We start from the raw sequence: 19,776 nt of genomic DNA on the forward strand, positions 1-19,776 counted from the left end.
GTCATCCCCTTCTCCTCCTGCTCCCAATCCCTCCCAGCACCAGTCTTTTCCAATGAGTCAACTCTTCACATGAGGTGGCCAAAGTATTGGAGTTTCAGTCTCAGCATCAGTCCTTCCAATGAACACCCAGGACTGGTCTCCTTTAGGATGGACTGGTTGGATCTCCTTGCATTACGAGGGACTCACAAGAGTCTTCAACACCACAGTTCAAAAGCATCAATTCTTTGGTGCTCAGCCTTCTCCACAGCCCAACTCTCACATCCATACATGACCACTGGAAAAACCATAGCCTTGACTAGACAGACCTTTGTTGGCAAAGTAATATCTCTGCTTTTTAGTATGCTACTAGATTGGTCATAACTTTTCTTCCAAGGAGTAAGCGTCTTTTAATTTCATGGCTGCAATCACCATCTGCAGTGATTTTGGAGCCCCCAAAAATAAAGTCTGACACTGTTTCCATTGTTTCCCCATCTGTTTGCCATGAAGTGATGGGACCAGATGCCATGATCTTAGTTTTCTGAATGTTGAGCACACTGTAGTAGATAAAATAGTCGTCTGAATTAAATTTGCCCATTCCCGTCCATTTTAGTTCACTGATTCCAAAGATGTGGATGTTTACTCTTGCCATCTCCTGCTTGACCTTGTCCAGTTTACTTTGATTCATGGACCTAACATTCCAGTTTCCTATGCAATACTGTTCTTCACAGGATCAGACTTTGCTTTCACCACCAGACACATCTACCACTTAGCATCATTTCTGCTTTGGCATATCCACTTCATTCTCTCTGGAGCTATTAGTAATTTCCCTCTGCCCTTCCCTGGGAGCATATTGGACACCTTCCAACCTGGGGAGAGGGGGATGGGGGCTCATCTTCCAGTGTCATATCTTTTTGCCATGTTACTGTTCTTGGGGTTCTCCCGGCAAGAATACTGAGTGGGTTACCATTTCCTCCTCCAGTTGACCACATTTTGTCAGAACTCTTCACTATGACCTGTCTGTCATGGGTAGCCCTGCATGGCATGACTCATAGCTTCATTGAGTCACACAAGCCCCTTCACCACAAGAAGGCTGTGATCCAAGTGTTGTGTACTGCTAACCTAAAGAAATGAAAAAGACTTATGAGAGAACACTGTGAACAATCATATGCTAACAGGTTAAATAATCAAAATAAAATGGAAAAATTCCTAGAGACATATGAATTACCTAAACAGATTCATGAAGAAATAGAAAATGGAACAAAACTATACCAAGTAAAGCACTTGAGTCAGTAATAAAAAGCCTTCTGTATTTATTTGCTAGGGCTACCATAACAAAGTACCACAGATGGGGTGAATTAAAAAATAGAAATTTATTTTTCCTCACAGTTCTAGAGGCTAGAAGTCCAAGTTTAAGGTATTGTCAGGTTTGATTTCTTTTTCTTTTCTTTTTTTTTTTTTTTTTTTTTTGAGGCTTTTTGCTTGGCTTAAAGAAGGCCATCTTCTTCTGCATCTCCCCTTGGTCTTCCTTTTGTTCACAGCTGTGTCCTAATTCTTAATATAAGGATACCAGTCATATTGGATTAGAGCCCACCCATATAACTTCACTTTGTCTTAACTACCTCTTTAAAAGCCCTACATTGAAATATGCATTCTGAGGTACTAGTGGTTAAGACTTTAACATATAAATTTGTAGGGATACAATTTCACCTACAACACCTCCCAGCAAAGAAAAGTCCAGTTCGATGACTGTACTGTTGAATTCTACCAAACATTTAAAGAATTAATATCAAGCTTTCTCAAACTTCCAAGGATAATAGAAGAGGAATACTTTCTGTTCTATTTGGCAACCATTTCTGTTCTATGAGGCCAATTATCCTCCAGTCAAAACCGGATAAAGACATCACAGGAAAAGAAAGTACAGAAAAATATTCCTTCTGAATATAGTTTTTTAAAAATCATCAACAACATACAAGAACACATTCAGTTCAATTCAGTTCAGTTCAGTTCAGTCACTCAGTCATGTCCGACTCTTTGTGACCCCATGAATCGCAGCACGCCAGGCCTCCCTGTCCATCACCAACTCCCGGAGGTCACTCAGACTCATGTCCATTGAGTCAGTGATGCCATCTAGCAATCTCATCCTCTGTCGTCCCCTTCTCCTCCTGCCCCCAACCCCTCCCAGCATCAGAGTCTTTTCCAATGAGTCAACTCTTTGCATGAGGTGGCCAAAGTACTGGAGTTTCAGCTTTAGCATCATTCCTTCTAAAGAAATCCCAGGGCTGATCTCCTTCAGAATGGGCTAGTTGGATCTCCTTGCAGTCCAAGGGACTCCCAAGAGTCTTCTCCAACACCACAGTTCAAAAGCATCAATTCTTCGGCCCTCAGCCTTCTTCACAGTCCAACTCTCACATCCATACATGACCACAGGAAAAACCATAGCCTTGACTAGATGGACCTTAGTCGGCAAAGTAATGTCTCTGCTTTTGAATATGCTATCTAGGTTGGTCATAACTTTTCTTCCAAGAAGAGTTAAGAAAGCCTTCTTCAGTGATCAATGCAAAGAAATAGAGGAAAACAACAGAATGGTAAAGACTAGAGAGCTCTTCAAGAAAATTAGAGCTACCAAGGGAATATTTCATGCAAAGATGGGCTTGATAAAGGACAGAAATGGTCTGGACCTAACAGAAGCAGAAGATATTAAGAAGAGGTGGCAAGAATACACAGAAGAACTATACAAAAAAGATCTTCACGACCCAGATAACCACGATGGTGTGATCACTCACCTAGAGCCAGACATCCTGGAATGTGAAGTCAAGTGGGCCTTAGAAAGCATCACTACAAACAAAGCTAGTGGAGGTGATGGAATTCCAGTAGAGTTATTTCAAATCCTGAAAGATGCTGCTGTGAAAGTGCTGCACTCGATATGCCAGCAAATTTGGAAAACTCAGCAGTGACTGCAAGACTGGAAAAGGTCAATTTTCATTCCAAACCAAAGAAAAGCAATGCCAAAGAACGCTCAAACTACCGCACAAATGCAAGAGCACAATAAAAGGATATAAATCATGATCAAGTGGATTTTTCCCAAGAATTCAGCAATGTCTCAAAGTAAGAAAGTCAGTCAGTGCAATCACTACTTCATGTTAATAATACAACAGAATCTACATGACCATCTTAAGTATGCAAGAAAAAACATTTGATAAAATCAACAAAATTTCTTGTCAAAAACAAAACAAAACATTCAGAAAATGGAATAGAAGGAATTTCCTTGACATAATATCTATTAAAAAACACAACCAAAGTTATACACAATGGTGAAAGTCTGAAATCAGCTTTCCTCTTAATATTACAAACAAAGCAAGGATATCTTCTGCCACCACTACTACTCAACATTGTATGGAAATTTCTAACAAAAGCAACTAGGCAAGAAAAAGAGAGGAAAGCTATCCAAATTGAAAAATTAAACTAAATTATCCCTATTCACAGATGGCACGATACTGTATATGGAAAGCCCAAAGAATCCACAAAAATTTACTAGGGCTAATAAATGAATTTTGTAAAATTACAGGTTATAAGATTAACACAAAAAACTATTTCTATATGCCATAAGTGAACAATTTGAAAAGGAAAATATAGCATCAAAAGGATAAATTTAACCAAGAAAATGAAAGACTTGCACACACAAATGACAAAACATTCAGTTCAGTTCAGTTCAGTTCAGTTGCTCAGTCATGTCCAACTCCTTGCAACCCCATGGACTGCCACACGCCAGGCTTCCCTGTCCATCACCAACTCCCAGAGCTTGCTCAAACTCATGTCCATTGAGTCAGTGATGCCACCCAACCATATCATCCTCTATTGTCCCCTTCTCCTCCTGCCTTCAATCTTTACCAGCATCAACGTCTTTCCCAATGAGTCAGTTTGCATCAGGTGGCCAAAGTATTGTAGCTTCAGCTTCAGCATCAGTCCTTCCAATGAATATTCAAGATTGATTTCCTTTTGGATTGACTGGTTTGATCTCTTTGCAATCCAAGGGACTCTCAAGAGTCTTCTCCAGCACTACTCTGCACCTCAAAATATTACTGAAAGAAAAAAATTAAGACCTAAGTTAATGGAAATATTTCATATGTTCATGTATCAGAACATTTAAAATTATCAATATTATCAAAAGCAATCTAATAATTTAACAAGTCTTTATAAAAATTCCAACTGCCTTTTTTGCAGAATTGGAAAAACTGATCCTACAATTTATATGGAATTACAAGGTCACCAAAAAAATCTTTAAAAATAAGAATAAACTTGATGTCAAAATTCTAGATTATAAAACTCTGAAGCTACATAAATCACAAAAGTCAAAACAATGTGTTGCTGGCCAAAGGATAAACAAATAGACCAATGAAATAAAATTGAGAGACCAGAAATAAACTCATACATCTATGACCAATTTAGTTATTTTTTCAATTCTAAAGACTTGATTTATTTCTAGATTTTCTCTGAGACATTGACATTAATTTAGTGAATCCCTTAAAGCTTCCGTTTTGTCATACAAATACAATTTTGCTAAAAGGAGCATATTCTTTTTTTCTGGGTTTATTGGGATATACCTGACATATAACATTGTGTAAGTTTAAGATATACAACATGTTGATTTGATATACTTTTATATTGCAAAATCATTACCACTGTAGCATTAGCTAACACCTCCATCACATGTTATAATTACCTTTTATGAGCTGGGAACATTTAAGATCTACTGTATAGCAGCTTTCAAGTATGTAATACAGTATTGTTAACCATATTCACAATTCTGTGCATTAGACCCCACAATTTATTCACCTTCTGACTTGAAGCTTGCATCCTTTGACATCTCCCCCTCTTTCCTATAGCAGAATTTACAAGGTCTCCTTTGTCCTTAAGGTGTGCCACCTTGGAGAAAGGGTGTTGCTGGCAAACAGCTGTCCCCTGTACCCACTCTAATGTCTCCAGACTTGTTTTCTGCTCAACTGGAGTACTGGAACTTCTCCTTTGGAAACTTAAGCTTTCATAAAGGCTGTCTCTTCTGTGGGTAACTGCCTAAGTCAGGATTTTCTAGATGCTACCAGATGCCAGCCAATAGGGGTTGAAGGAGTTTTCACCACCAGTCTTGAGATCTGACTCAATACTGACTCAAATCTGACTGCCTTCTACCTGATATCCAGGTGGGTAAGACTCCTCCCATATCCCTTGGCACATGGTGCTGGATGCCATAGCTCCCACAGAGGCATGATTTTTCCCCCATATTTTAAAGTTTTTAATTTGTATTGGGGTATAACCGATGAACAGTGTTGTGATAGTTTCAGGTGAACTGTGAAGGGACTCAGCCATCCATACACATTTCCATTCACCCCAAACTCGCCTCCCAACCAGGCTACCATATCATATTGAGCAGAGTTCCATTTGCTATAGGGTAGGTCCTTGTTGGTTATCCACTTTAAATATAGCAGTATGTACAGGCAACCGTTCATTCTCTAAGTCTATGAGTCCGCAGATGGATTTTGTTCATGGATAAATGCCAATCTTGTTATTGTGGAGTATGTGTGTCCTCAGTCGTGTCTGACTGTTTGTGATGCCATGGACTGTAGCCCACCGGGCTCCTCTGTCCATGGGATTTTCCAGGAAAGAATATAGGAGTGAGTTGCCCTTTCCTACTCCAGGGGATCTTCCCAACTCAGGGATCAAACCTGTGTCTCTTGTGTCTCCTTCACTAGCAAGCAGACTCTTTACCACTGCACCACCTGGGAAGCCCTATTGTTGAGTAGGAGGATAAAAATGAGAGATATCTTATGTCACTATGATGCTGACATCATTCCACCTATCCTTTTTTAAAGGCTGGATAATATTCTATTGTGTGTATATATACCACATTTTCTTTATCTACTCATCTGTAGGCGGATATTTAGGTTGTTCTGAATCTTGGCTATTATACATAATACTGCAACGAATATAGCAGTGAAATATCTAATCTAAAAATCTTTTCAATATTCTAATCTCAGTGCTTTTTGATAAATAGAAGTGAGACTGCTGGATCATATGGTAGTTCTATTATTAAGTCTTTGAGGAATTTTCATATTATTTTCCACAGTGGCTACACCATCTTACATTTTTACCAATAGTGTACAATGGTTCAAATTACTCCACATCCTCGCCAACACTTGCTATACTTTGTTTCAACAATGGCCATCCTAACAGATGTGAGATGCTATCATATTGTGGTTTTGATTTACAGTTCCCTAATGATTAGTGATGCTGAGAATCTTTTCATATACTGTTGGCCATTTACATATCTTCTTTGAAGAAACGTCTGTTCACTTACTTTGACTATTTTTTAAAATGATGATGCTGTTAAAGTGCTGCACTCAATATGCCAGCAAATTTGGGAAACTCAGCAGTGCCCACAGGACTGGAAAATGTCAGTTTTCATTCCAGTCTCAAAGAAAGGCAATGCCAAAGAATGTTAAAAGTAAAGAAAGTGAAAGAAGTGAAGTCACTCAGTCGTGTCCGACTCTTTGCGACCCAATGGACTATAGCTTACCAGGCTCCTCAATCCATGGGATTTTCCAGGCAAGGGTACTGGAGTGGGTTGCCATTTCCTTCTCCAGGGGATCTTTATGACCCAGGGATCAAACCCAGGTCTCCCACATTGCAGGCAGACACTTTACCATCTGAGCCGCTAGGGAAGCCACAAGAGTGTTCAAACTATCACAGCTGCACTCATCTCACATGCTAGCAAAGTAGTGCTCAAAATTCTCCAAGCCAGGCTTTAACAGTACATGAACTGTGAACTTCCATATGTTTGAGCTGGATTTAGAAAAGGCAGAGGAACCAGAAATCAAATTGCCAACATCTGCTGGATCATATAAAAAGCAAGAGAACTCCAGTAAAACATCTGCTTCTGCTTCATTGAGTACACTAAAGCCACTGACATTCCACAACAAACTGTGGAAAATTCTTAAAGAGATGGGACTACCAGACCACCTTACCTGCCTCCTGAGAAACCTGTATCCAGGTCAAGAAGCAACAGTTCAAACTGGACATGGACTGGTTCCAAAATGGGAAAGGAGTACATCATGACTGTATATTGACACCCTGCTTATTTAACTTACATGTAGAGTACATCATCATCGGAGAAGGCGATGGCACCCCACTCCAGTACTCTTGCTTGGAAAATCTCATGGACGGAGGAGCCTGTTAGACTCCTTCACTGAGCGGCTTCACTTTCAGTTTTCACTTTCATGCACTGGAGAAAGAAATGGAGACCCACTCCAGTATTCTTGCCTGGAGAATCCCAGGGACAGGGGAGCCTGGTGGGCTGCCGTCTATGGGGTCGCACAGAGTCAGACACGACTGAAGTGACTTAGCAGCAGCAGCAGTAGAGTACATCATGAGAAATGCTGGGCTGGATGAAGCACAAACTGGAATCAAGATTGCTGGGAGAAATATCAATAACCTCAGATATGCAGATGACACCACCCTTTTGGCAGAAAGAGAAGAGGAATTAAAGAGCCGCTCGATGAAGGTGAAAGAGGAGAGTGACTAAAACTGGCTTAAAACTCAACATTCAAATAACTAAGGTTGTTATAGAAACTGTGGCAAAGGAAAGAGACAAGTGGCACTCAAAGGTGGAGAACAGCAGGGTTTTTTCAGCACCAGTGCTGGCTCTGCGGAGTTGCCTCTGAAGGCTGAGCACCCAGCCTTTGTTCTGGGTATCTTTTATACACCATAAGCTTCCCACTCAAACAGCTCAGATCCCTCCCCTCCCCAGGTAGTCCAAGTTTCCACGGATATAACAAGCAAGCTGTTAACACAAAATAACTGAAGGGAAAGCAAAAGGTTGTTACTCTAATTGGCGGCTTTATCTAGCTCCCATCTCATCCCCATCTCTTGATGTTTAGGGTGCATCTGCAGCCATCTGAGAACGTCATCTTCTGGCACTTGCTGGTATCCCTTGAAAAGCAACAACTAGGTGGCCATCCTCCGTTCAACAACTGTCTCTATGAAACCTGTTACAACCCTGATTAGGAGGGGTGTGAAGCAGGGAATAAGCAGACATCCAGCGAGTATGACTAGATCATCCCAATCATTTTTTTAAACCAACCTAGCCAAGAGAACCATCCTAAAAGAGGCCATTCACTCTGAGAGCTCTAATTTTTCCCTTCCAGTAATTTTCCCTTCCCATGGACAGGGAGGCCTGGCATGCCTGGTTCATGGGGTCGGAAAGAGTCGGACACGACTGAGTGGCTGAACTGAACTGAGTGCATAGGGAAGCTGAACTATAGCATGCAGCCAGTTGGTATATAGAGTAAGTGAATCCTCGGACCCATTTCCTTTATTGGTAGAAAGATTCCATACATTCAGAACAATCATCCTGACTCTCAGATGAGGAGGGGATTTTACAACTTAACAGAACTATAAAACAAAAATATGCTGTTTTCATACTTAGGCTGATCGTAGTAGGAGGAGATTTCAAAAAACGAGAACTGTGAAGAAGTAGGCAAAGCGGAGGGAAAGTTTTAGGATACAAATCCACTCTTGGGGAAAAACAGAGTAAAGCCCAATTCTGAATAAGATGAATAGGGGGAGTCCCAGTCCAATTAATAACCAATATGGCCTTTTGTCCATCCTGTTGGTTCTTCAAGCTTCAGCCTTGCGTTGACTGACCAGCTTCTGATGTAGCCAAAGCAGGGCTTCAGGATGGTGCAGGGATTGCTCTGGACTGAGGGCCATTTACCACTTCTATCAGCTATCAGACAAACTTTCAAATCTGACTCTGGAGTAATGGATCCAAGTTGTCTGTGCCTGCCACCTTGGAAGCAGTGGGAGTAGTTAAGATTACAGAATAGGGCCCTTTCCACGTGGGTTTTAAAGACTCTTTTCTCCAATCCTTTACCCATTCTTGATCCCCTGGTTGGTGGGGATGTACTGTTATACCTAAGGATATGGGTATTCTATCAATTGTCCATTCGTGTATTTGAGAGATTGGGTGTCCTAACCCTTGTAGCTGCCTATGTAAGTCCAAGTTCCCCAGTTCTCTCGTGTACCCCCTTAAGTTGACTAGCGAGAGTGGTCGTCCATACAGGATTTCAAATGGTGAAAACCCTATCCCTGCCCGGGCTGAACACCTCACCTTTAAGAGGGCCACAGGTAACATGTCTACTGTAAGCTGGTCAACATGTCAACATGTAAGCTGGTCTCCTGGCAATTTTGCTAGGGTTTGTTTGAGAGTTCGATTCATGCTTTCCACTTTCCCTGAGCTCTGGGGACGGTAGGCAGTATGCAATTTCCACTGGATTTTCAAAGCCTTTGCCACCTGTTGTACTGTCTCAGCTACAAATGCCAGTCCATTGTCCGACCCTGTGGTCAGAGATGTTCCATACCTGAGGACAATGTCTTTCAGGAATGCCTTGGATACTTCTCTTGCTTTTTCAGTTTGGGTAGGAGAGGCTTTCCCACCCAGCCTGAAAAGGTGCAGATAAAAACTAAAAAGTATCTAAATCCTCCACTTGGGGTGATTTCAGTGAAATCTACTTCCATATCCTCAAAGGGGGATAGTCCACAATGTTGTGTCCCTGCTGGCCTACTAGGCCCCTGGCAGGCATTACTTTGTAAACAGGTTACACATTGCTGGGAGACAGAAGAACAGAGTGTGGAGAGGCAAGCAATGAGATAGTAGCAGCCTAGCAAAGTCTCTAAGGTGGTCTTGCCCATATGAGTCAGTTTATGTTGCTGGTGGATGAGCTTGTAGGCTAGCTGTTCTGGAGCATAGACTTGGTGGTCCTGTGTGACCAACCATTCCTTCTTGGCCTTGGTTCCCGCTTCCTTTTTTATCCATTTTTCCTCCTCAGGAGAGTACCTAGGGGCAACTCGTATCTTCGGGGCTAGCAGGACTTTTGGTTTGTCTGGCAGCTGTCCCCAGGCGGCCTCCTTGGTGGCTGCATCAGCGTGGCAGTTCCCTTTGGCCACCAGGTCACCTCCCTTCTGGTGGTCTTTGCAGTGGACAACTGCCACTTCTTTTGGTTCCCATACTACTTCCAGAAGTTTCAGGGTTTTTGGTTTGGTTTTTAATGCCTTTTCCTTCCGCTGTAAGGAGTCCTCTTTCCTTGTATAAGGCTCCGTGGACACGTAGAGTAACAAAAGCATACCACAAGTCAGTATAGATATTGACTCACTGGCCTCTCCTGAGTTCCAGTGCCCTGCTGCTGCTGCTGCTAAGTTGCTTCAGTCATGTCCGATTCTGTATGACCCCATAGACGGAAGCCCACCAGGCTCCCCCATCCCTGGGATTCTCCAGGCAAGAACACTGGAGTGGGTTGCAGTGAAAAGTGAAAGTGAAGCCGCTCAGTCGTGTCCGACCTTTAGCGACCCCATGGACTGCAGCCCAGCAGGCTCCTCCGTCCATGGGATTTTCCAGGCAAGAGTACTGGAGAGGGGTATCACTGCCGTCTCCTCCCTTGAGGAAGCACCTCTGCTTCTGCCACTTTAGAATCATACACCCCAGCATACCCAGCCATCTTCTTCCCATTTTCCATGAAGCTGCCACCATCAGTATATAGGGCCAGGTCTGTGTTGTTGAGTGGCTTGTCAGTCAGGTCTCAGTTCAGTCACTCAGTCATGTCCGACTCTTTGCGACCCCATGAATCGCAGCACACCAGGCCTCCCTGTCCATCTCCAACTCCCAGAGTTCACTCAGACTCACATCCATCGAGTCAGTGATGCCATCCAGCCATCTCATCCTCTGTTGCCCCCTTCTCCTCCTGCCCCAGGCCTGATCTAGTAAAAAATGCTTCATCTAGTATTTCCAAGCAGTTGTGGCCCAAGGGCCCTGCTTCATCTGGTAGGAACGTAGCTGTGTTTAGAGTCTGTTCAACTTCCAGTTTTACCCATGAATTTTCACATAGTAACCCTTGATATTGAATCATCTGTGCGTGCATGAGCCAATGGTGGCCTCAGCTATGTCCATCAGGATTACAACTGAGTGCGGGACCTTAACATTCAGGTTTTGCCCCAACGTTAATCTGTCAACATCCCTCACTAGCAAGGTAGTAGCTGCTTGTGCTTGGAGGCAGAGTGGCCATCCGGCCACAAACGAATTGATCTGTTTAGACAAGTAGGCCACCAGCCTTTGCCAAGGTCCGAATTCTTGGGTCAAGGCTCCCAAGGCCATTTGTTCTTGTCATGAACAGAGATTGAACTCTCTGGTTACATCAGGAAGCTTTAGGGCTGGGACCTCAGAGATTTTCGCCTTAACTGTTTGATATGCTGCCTCTTGGCTTGGTCCCATTCAAGGGAAGCCTTTTCCTCCCCTTTCAGAGCCTGATATAGGTACCTAGCCAGGTCTGAAAATCCAGGAATCCATATCCTGCAGAATCCTGCTGCTCCGAGGAACTCACGGACCTTCTGGCGAGTGGTAGGGGTAGGGATGGAGCAAACTGCTTCTTTCCTTTCAGTTTTGAGCATTTGCCGGCCTCACATAATGTTGAAACCTAGATATTTGACTCGTCTTTTACAGATTTGTGCCTTTTTATTTGATACCTGGTACCCAGCTTCCATTAACAAGGAGAGGGGGGCCTTTGTTCCTTCTAAGCATCAAGCCTGTATTGTGCTGGCCAGTAGAAGGTCATCGACATATTGCAGCAGGTCACTGTGTAAATTTATCCAAGTCGGCGACCAAAGCTCCACTGAAGAGAGTAGGGGGGGTTCTTGAGCCCCTGAGGGAAGCCTTGTCCAAGTGAGCTGTTCCTTGTTTCCTGTGTGTGGTTTTTTCCCATTCAAAGGCAAATAGTGGTTGGCTGACAGGTGCAACTCAGAGGCAGAAGGCATCTTTCAAGTCCGCGTAAGTAAACCATTCGGCTGTGGAAGGGATCAGTCCTAGCAGAGTGTACGGATTAGACACTGCCAGGTGCAGACTAGTTGTTGCCTTGTTTACCGCTGTTAAGTCCTGAACCAGATGGTAGTCATGCATCCCTGTCTTCTTCACGGGTAGTAATGGGGTGTTCCAGGGTGACTGGCATTTCATCTGAAGTCTGTGTTGGAGTGGTCTATCTCAATGAGCCTGGATTCCCAATCAGGCCTCCCAGGGCATTGAATACTGTCACAGTTTTATAGGCTGAGCTCCCAGTTTCAGATAAATCAGGATGGGAGCATAGTGTTTTGCCAGACCTAGAGGATTTTTCTTGGCCCAGACTAGTGGGTACTCAGTCTCTAATTCAGGAGGAATGGTCCTTTCTCCTGGAGGGGAAGAATATAGGTGCTGTTCTTCTCTCCTTACAGCAAGAGTCATAATCAAGGAGGAGGGCAGTCCTGCTAGCTTTAGCTGTCAACAGAAAAGGAAATCTGGGCCTCCATCTTAGCAAGCAGGTCTCTTCCCATCAAGGGAACAGGGCAGTTGGGCAGGTAGAGGAATTCATGCACTACCTCACGGTCGCCCAGTCGGCATTGTCAAGGACTGCAAAATGGCCTGTGGGTCTGGGCACCTGTGGCCCCGATGATGGTAGTTTCTTTTCCCAGGAAGGGGCCTATCTACTGGGTGACACTGAATGCTCAGCACCTGTATCCACCATAAAGTCCATTGGATGGCCCCCTACTTTAATTCTGATCATGGGCTCTTGGGGGCCCAGTTGAAGAGAGCCCAGTCCCCCGTACTTGGATTCTGCTCCAGCTAGCCCAATCAGATTAGTGCTGGGTGGCTCAGGTTGATATCGGCTTGGGGGGGCAGCAGCTTTGGTTTTCTTTTCAGGGCAGCTGGGGCACTCATTTTTCCAGTGTCCCTTTTCCTTGGAATAGGCACACTGATCTCGGCTGAGGGGAACTCTCCTTTTCGGGTCTGGACCTCTTGCCTTATGGGGCAGTCCTACCAGGGGGTGCAGTCTTTGACAGCGCACCTGCCAAGAATGTGGCTTCTTGCTTCATCTTCTTTTCTGCTTCTCAGCATGCTGTTTGGTCACAATTGACAAAAGACTTTGATGGCTATTTCTAGCAGTTCTGTGGCATTTTTACCTGCAAACCCTTCTAACTCTAATTTTTTTCAGATGTCTGACTGGGCCTGTCCCACAAAGACTGCATTTATCATCCACTGATTTTCAGGAGCTTCAGGAACAAAGGGGTGAAGACCCAAAAGGCCTCACACAACCTTTCATAGAAAGTGACTGGGCTTTCATCTGGCTTTTGCAGCACCTCAGTGATCTTAGCCATGTAAATAGGCTTCTTGCTGCTAAGCCGCTAAGTCGCTTCAGTCGTGTCCGACTCTGTACGACCCCATAGACGACAGCCCACCAGGCTCCACCGTCCCTGGGATTCTCCAGGCAAGAACACTGAAGTGGGTTGCCATTCCCTTCTCCAGTGCATGAAAGTGAAAAGTGAAAGTGAAGTCGCTCAGTCGTGTCTGGCCCTCAGCGACCCCATGGACTGCAGCCTTCCAGGCTCCTCCATCCATGGGATTTTCCAGGCAAGAGTACTGGAGTGGGGTGCCATTGCCTTCTCTGTCTTAGCCCAAGCTTTTACCCTCTGTAGGAAGACCTGTTGATACCTCTCCAACTGGTTTCTTACCCTCTCAGTGTTGGGGTACCAGGGAGGCTCTTCCTTCAAGAAGTTCTCCTGAGCCCAGTTGTCCATGTCTAACTGACCCCCTGGGGCATTGGCCTGGAGCCATTTTCTGACTCGTTGGTGCTCTCTGTATTGAATAGAGTGAGAAGAAGCTGCTGGCAGTCTACACACGTTGGGCAGTGGATCTGGAAGATGGATTCTAAGAGATCAACCATCGCTTGGGGCTTTTCAGAGTACAAGGGAGTGTGATGTTTCCATTTAAGGAGATCAGTCGTGGGAAAAGGCTGGTATTAAAAAATGGGTCCTCCCTCTTGTAGGGCCCATCAGCAGCAAAGCGCTACAGCCCTTAATTCTCTCATAAGGACATTTGTAGCACTGCTGAGGTAGACTGGAGGCATCTACCCATTGGTTTTGGGGTGGCATGCTGTGGGGACACAATAGCTTCAGGACTATCAGGAGGAAGAGGTAAAACGGAAGGCAGTGGACTGTCTGGTAAATGCAGATCTGCTGCTCTCGGCAAGGGAGCCATGAGGATTTAAGGTGGGGGCATTGGAGGCATTTCTTCAGCCTCACCCTAGAGGATAGGTGGTTCCTTCTTGGTGCAAGGTCCTTTGCTTTGGTTGAGCTACTAGGACCTTACACTGTCTCTGACCTGTCGCATAGAATTGAACCCAAAGGAGCCTTACCTGGGCAATATCTGAACATTGATTGATATATGGGAATTGGTGCAGGCGGCCAGGGTCTCCCATTATGACTATGTACTGCTCAGACTATGGGCACATCTAAGATCCTTCCTGAGGGCCGTACAACCCTGAAGGAGGCCCACTTCAGGGTACAAAGAGTGTGCAGTTTTTCAGGACCCAATTTTACACCATAATCCCCAGAGAAAAGGGAAAGTGAAGGTCACTCCATTGTGTCCAACTCTCTGTGACCCTATGGACTATAGAGTCCGTGGAATTCTCCAGGCCAGAATACTGGAGTCAATAGCTTTTCCCTTCTCCAGGAGATCTTCCCAACCCAGGGATCGAAGCCAGGTCTCCCACATTGCAGGTGGATTCTTTACCAGCTGAGCCACAAGGGAAGTCCAAGAATACTGGAGTGGGTGGCCTATCCCTTCTCCAGCGGATCTGCCCTACCCAGGAATTAAACAGGGGTCTCCTGCATTGCAGGTGGATTCTTTACCAGCTGAGCTACAAGGGAAGCCCCAACAATCCTTTCTTAAAATTCTTCACCATATACTCTAAGACAGTGGGTTTAGAAGTCAAGTTGCCCATTATGTGAAAGTTCCCACCCTGAGGCAATGTTGCACAACAAAACAAAGGGAGACACTCACTTTTGCACACCTGGCTGCTCCCCTTACAAAGATTTATTTACCTCTTAGCACTGGGAGGTTGGTATAAACACCAGACCTGGACCAGCCTCACAGGGAGGGATTAAATCCCCCAGAGGCTGGGTCTGCCCTGAGCCATATGAGGTCACCATGGAAGCACAGGTTAGGATCCACTCAGCCTCCGTAGTTGGAGGATGGTGGAAAGCTGGCTTTCAGCTCATTCACTCTCCCCCCTACACCAGAATTGACAGACCACCCAAGGGAACAAACCTTATTCTGAGTGACTCTCCTGTCACTGGGAGATGATCAGGCCCCCCTTCCACCATACGGTGAGTCCTGACTCTGTCAGATATCCCCGGGACACTCACTCGTCTGACGTACTGTCCTGGAACCCACTTCTGCTCTCCTGAGTCAGTTCAGGAAGAGGCAAGGGCCGAGGCTGGCGCATATCAAGTGAGTTGGGATCTGGCAAATGGCCTGGGCAGCATCTATTCATCTGTCACCATGCAGCAGCTCCAGCTTTCTCCAGTTCCCCGACAATGGTAGTGCAAGGGGCCAACTCAGTTGTCAGCTTCCCAGCCAATGCACCAGAAAATGTTATAGAAACCGTGGCGATGGAAGAGACAAGTGGCACTCAAAGATGAAAAGCAGCAAGGTTTATTCAGCACTGGTGCAGGCTCAGTGGAGTCACCTCCAGAAGCTGAGTGCCCTGGCTTTGTTCTGAGTATCTTTTATACAGGGTAAATTTCCCTCTCAAATAGCTCAGATCCCTCTCCTCCCCAGGTAGCCCAAGTTCCCATGGATGTAAACAGCAGGCAAGATCACAGAAGTGGAAGCAGTGATTGATGAGCAGCAGCTGTTAACACAAACTAACAGAAGGGAAAGCAAACGGTTGTTACTATAATTGTGGACTTTGATCTCGCTCCCATTTCAAGATCATGGCATCCAGTCCCATCACTTCATGGCAAATAGATGGGGAAACAATGGAAACAGTGGCAGACTTTATTTTGTTGGGCTCCAAAATCACTGCAGATGGTAACTGCAACCATGAAATTAAAGACGCTTGCTTCTTGGGAGAAAAACTATGACAAACCTAGACAGCATTTTAAAAAGCAGAAATATAACTTTGCCGACAAAGGTTTGTATAGTCAAAACTATGGTTTTTCCAGTAGTCATGTATAGATGTGAGAGTTGGACCATGAAGAAGACTGAGTGTGGAAGAATTGATGCTTTGAACTGTGGTGTTTGAGAAGACTCTTGAGAGTCCCTTGGACTGCAAAGAGATCCAACTAGTCAATCCTAAAGAAAATCAGCCCTAAATATTCATTGGAAGGATTGATGCTGAAGCTGAAATTCCAACACTTTGGCCACCTGATGCGAAGAACTAACTCATTGAAAAAGACCCCGATGCTGGGAAAGATTGAAAGCAAGAGAAGAAGGGGATGACAGAGGATGAGATGGTTGAATGGCATCACTGACTTGATGGACATGAGTTTGAGCAAGGTCTGGGAGTTGGTGATGGACAAGGAAGCCTGGTGTGCTGCAGTCCATGGTGTCCTAGAGAGTCAGACACGACTGAGCGACTGAACTGAACTGATTGTGTAACATGGCAGTTTGTGTTCTGCTTTTTAGAACATAATTTCACGTTAAAATTCTCTAATATCGCTATAGTCCATGTACTTGTCTTTTCCAAGGTGACATGGTATTTCTAATTGTTATATAATGTTCCTTTTAATAGCCATATGGTAATATGCTGTGATTAACTTGGTCATTTTCTTTTCTTTTTTTGAGTCTTCAGTTAAATAGCCTTATTTAGATGTCTTTGAATATAATTTTCCATTTTGGAGCACATACTTTTAATCATCCAAATAGATGAAGAAAATCATTGAGCATCCATTTATGATATAGACTCAACAAAGTGGGTAAGAGGGAAATGACCTCAACATAATAAAGTCCACATATTGCAAGCCTACAAGTCATCTCATCATCACCAGTGAAAAGCTGAATGTTTTTCCTTTAATGTCAGGAACAAGACAAGGATACCCACTTTGCCACTCTTATTCAGCACAGTACTGGAAGTGTTACCTACAGCAATTAGGCAAGAAAAAGAAATTTAAAAGCATCCAAATCATGAAAGAAAATTTGTCACTATTTGCAGACAACATGGTTATATATATGAAACTCTAAAGACACCTCAAGAAACTATTAGTACTGATAAAATAAGTTAAGTTTTAAGATACAAAATCAATGTATGAAAATCTTCTCTGGAACTTCCCTGGTGGTCCAGTGGCTAAGATCCACACTCCCGATGCAAGGGGCCTGGATTCGATCCCTGGCTGGTGAACTAGAGCCCACATGCTGCAACTAAGAATTTGCATGCAGCAATGAAGACCTGGCACAGTCAAATAGTTTTTTAAAATCTGTTCTGTTTCTATACACTAATAACAGACTATGAGAAAGGGAAATGTAGAAAAAAAGACAATTACGTCAAAAAGAATAAAATACTTTTGGAATACATTTAACAAAGAAGTTAGAACACATGTACAATGAAAAGTATAAGACATGATTAAAACAGATTGAAGAAGACACAAATAAATAAAAGATATTTCATGCTCATGGATTGGAAGAATTAATACCATTAAAATGACCATATTAACGAAAGCAATCTACAGATTAAATGCAATTTTATCAAAACTCCAGTGACACTTTTAACGGCAACAAAACAATCTTAAAAATTGTATGGAACCACAAAAGATCGCAAATATCTAAAGAAGTCTTGAGAAAGAACAAAGCTGGAGACATCAAGCTTCCTAATTTCAAACCATATTACAAAAATATAGTCATCAAATCAGGATGGTATTGGCATAAAAATGGACATATAAATCAACGGAACAGAATAGGGAGCCCATAAATAAGCCCACATTTATATGGCCAACTAATTATTTATGACAAAGGAGCCAACAATAAACTAAGGAGAAAGCACAATGTCTTCAATAAATCGTGTTGGAAAAACTGGACAGCCACATGCAAGGGAATGAAAAAACCACTATTTTACATCATACACTAAAATCAACTCAAAATCATTAAAGACATGAACATAAGACCTGAAACCATAAAACTCCCAGAAGATAGAAGAGGCAGCAAGTTCCTTAACATTAGACTTGGCTATAATTTTTCTATTTGACTCCAAAAGCAAAGGCAACAAAATCAAAAATAAGTGTATCTATGTCAAACTAAAAAACTTTCGCATAGTAAAGTGAAAAGGAACCTACCAAATGAAAATATTTGCAAAATGTGTTTCTGACAAAGTTAATATCCAAAATATGTAAAGAATTCCTTAGCAAATAGAATTTGCTAAGGAATTCCATTAGCAAAAAACAAAAAAGCAATTAAAAATGGACAGAGGATCTAAAGATACATTTTTTCATAAAGACATACAGATGGCCAACAGGTACATGAAAATATGCTCAACATCACTTGTCATCAGGGAGATGCAAACCGAAACCACAACAACATCACTTTACATCTGTTAGAATGGCTATTATTAAAAATACAAGAAATAATAAGTATTGCCAGAGATGTGGAGAAAAAGGAACCTTCAGGGTGGAAATGTAAATTACTGTAGCCACTATGGAAAATAGTATGGAGGATCCTCATAAAATAAAAATAGAACAACCATATCACTCAGCCATTCCAATTTTCATATATGTCTGAAGGAAATGAAAACACTAACTCAGAAAGATGCACACCCCCCACATCAACGTTTGTTGTAGCATTATTTACAATAGCCAAGACATAGATGAAAAACCTACATATTCTTTGATGGATGATTAGATAAGAAAAATGTGGAGTTGATCTTCCTACCAACTTGGATAATTCATCTTGGAATTATCATATGAATGCAAAACTTCTGTCTTATTTAAGCTTTTTTTATGTCTCAGTTGCTTAATCATGTCTGACTCTTTGTGACCCCATGGACTATAGCACACCAGGCTCCTCTGCCCATAGAATTTTCCAGGCAAGAATGCTGGAGTGGTGTGCCATTTCCTACTCCATAGGATCTTCCTGAGCCAGGCATCAAACCCATGTCTCTTGTGTCTCCTGCATTAGCAGGCAGATTCTTTACCACTAGTGCCACCTGGGAAGCCTTTAAAATTCTTTGCAGCCTCTTTTATAAACCAAGTTAGCCTTTACCCTAATTTACTGTCTGGTCCTCTGACTAGCAGCATCACCAGCATCACCTGGGAATGTGTTCAGAGTGCAAATAGATGAATGAAGTAGTATATTATACAATGAAATATTATTCAGATATAAAAAAGAAAAAAATCTGACCATTTGTGATAGCACGGATGGACCTCAAGGGCGTTATACTAAGCAAAATAAATGAGATAAAGACAAATGCTACGTAGTCTCACTTTTATGTGGAATCTTAAAAAAATAAAACAAGCCACTCATAAATACAGAAAACATATTGGTAGTTCTCAGAGACAGGGGATGGGGACTAGGCTGAACAGATGAAAGGGGTCAAAAGGCACAAACTTCCAGTTATAACATGAACATGTCATGGGATTGTAATGTATAGCATGATGACTACAGTTACTGTACTATAAATTTGAAGGTTGCTAAGAGAGTAAACGTTAAAGTTCTAACAAGAAAAAATTGTAACTGTATGGTGCTGAATGTTAACTGTAATTAACTCTAGTTTTTGTCTTCATCATTTCACACTATATACAAATGTCAAATCAGGTTGTACACTTGAAATTACTATGTTATATGTCAATATCTCAATAAAAAGAATATATTCTTAAATAGGATAAATGATTCAAGTGTTTTAAATGGTTTTATAGTTTCTTTATTTACATATTATCAAATAATTTCCCACAAGACCTGAA

The 19,776-nt window shown here is 42.8% G+C and overlaps 1 protein-coding gene across 1 annotated transcript in view; it reads left to right on the top strand.

Moving 5' to 3' along the window:
* The window catches only part of LOC102180820 (ATP-binding cassette sub-family A member 3-like), a 260,388-nt gene that overhangs the window by 85,305 nt on the left and 155,307 nt on the right, over positions 1–19,776 (top strand). The gene's annotated exons all lie outside the window — the stretch shown is intronic.

This window comes from Capra hircus, chromosome 25 (assembly GCF_001704415.2).
Source record: "Capra hircus breed San Clemente chromosome 25, ASM170441v1, whole genome shotgun sequence".
Classification (NCBI taxonomy): Eukaryota; Metazoa; Chordata; class Mammalia; order Artiodactyla; family Bovidae; genus Capra; species Capra hircus.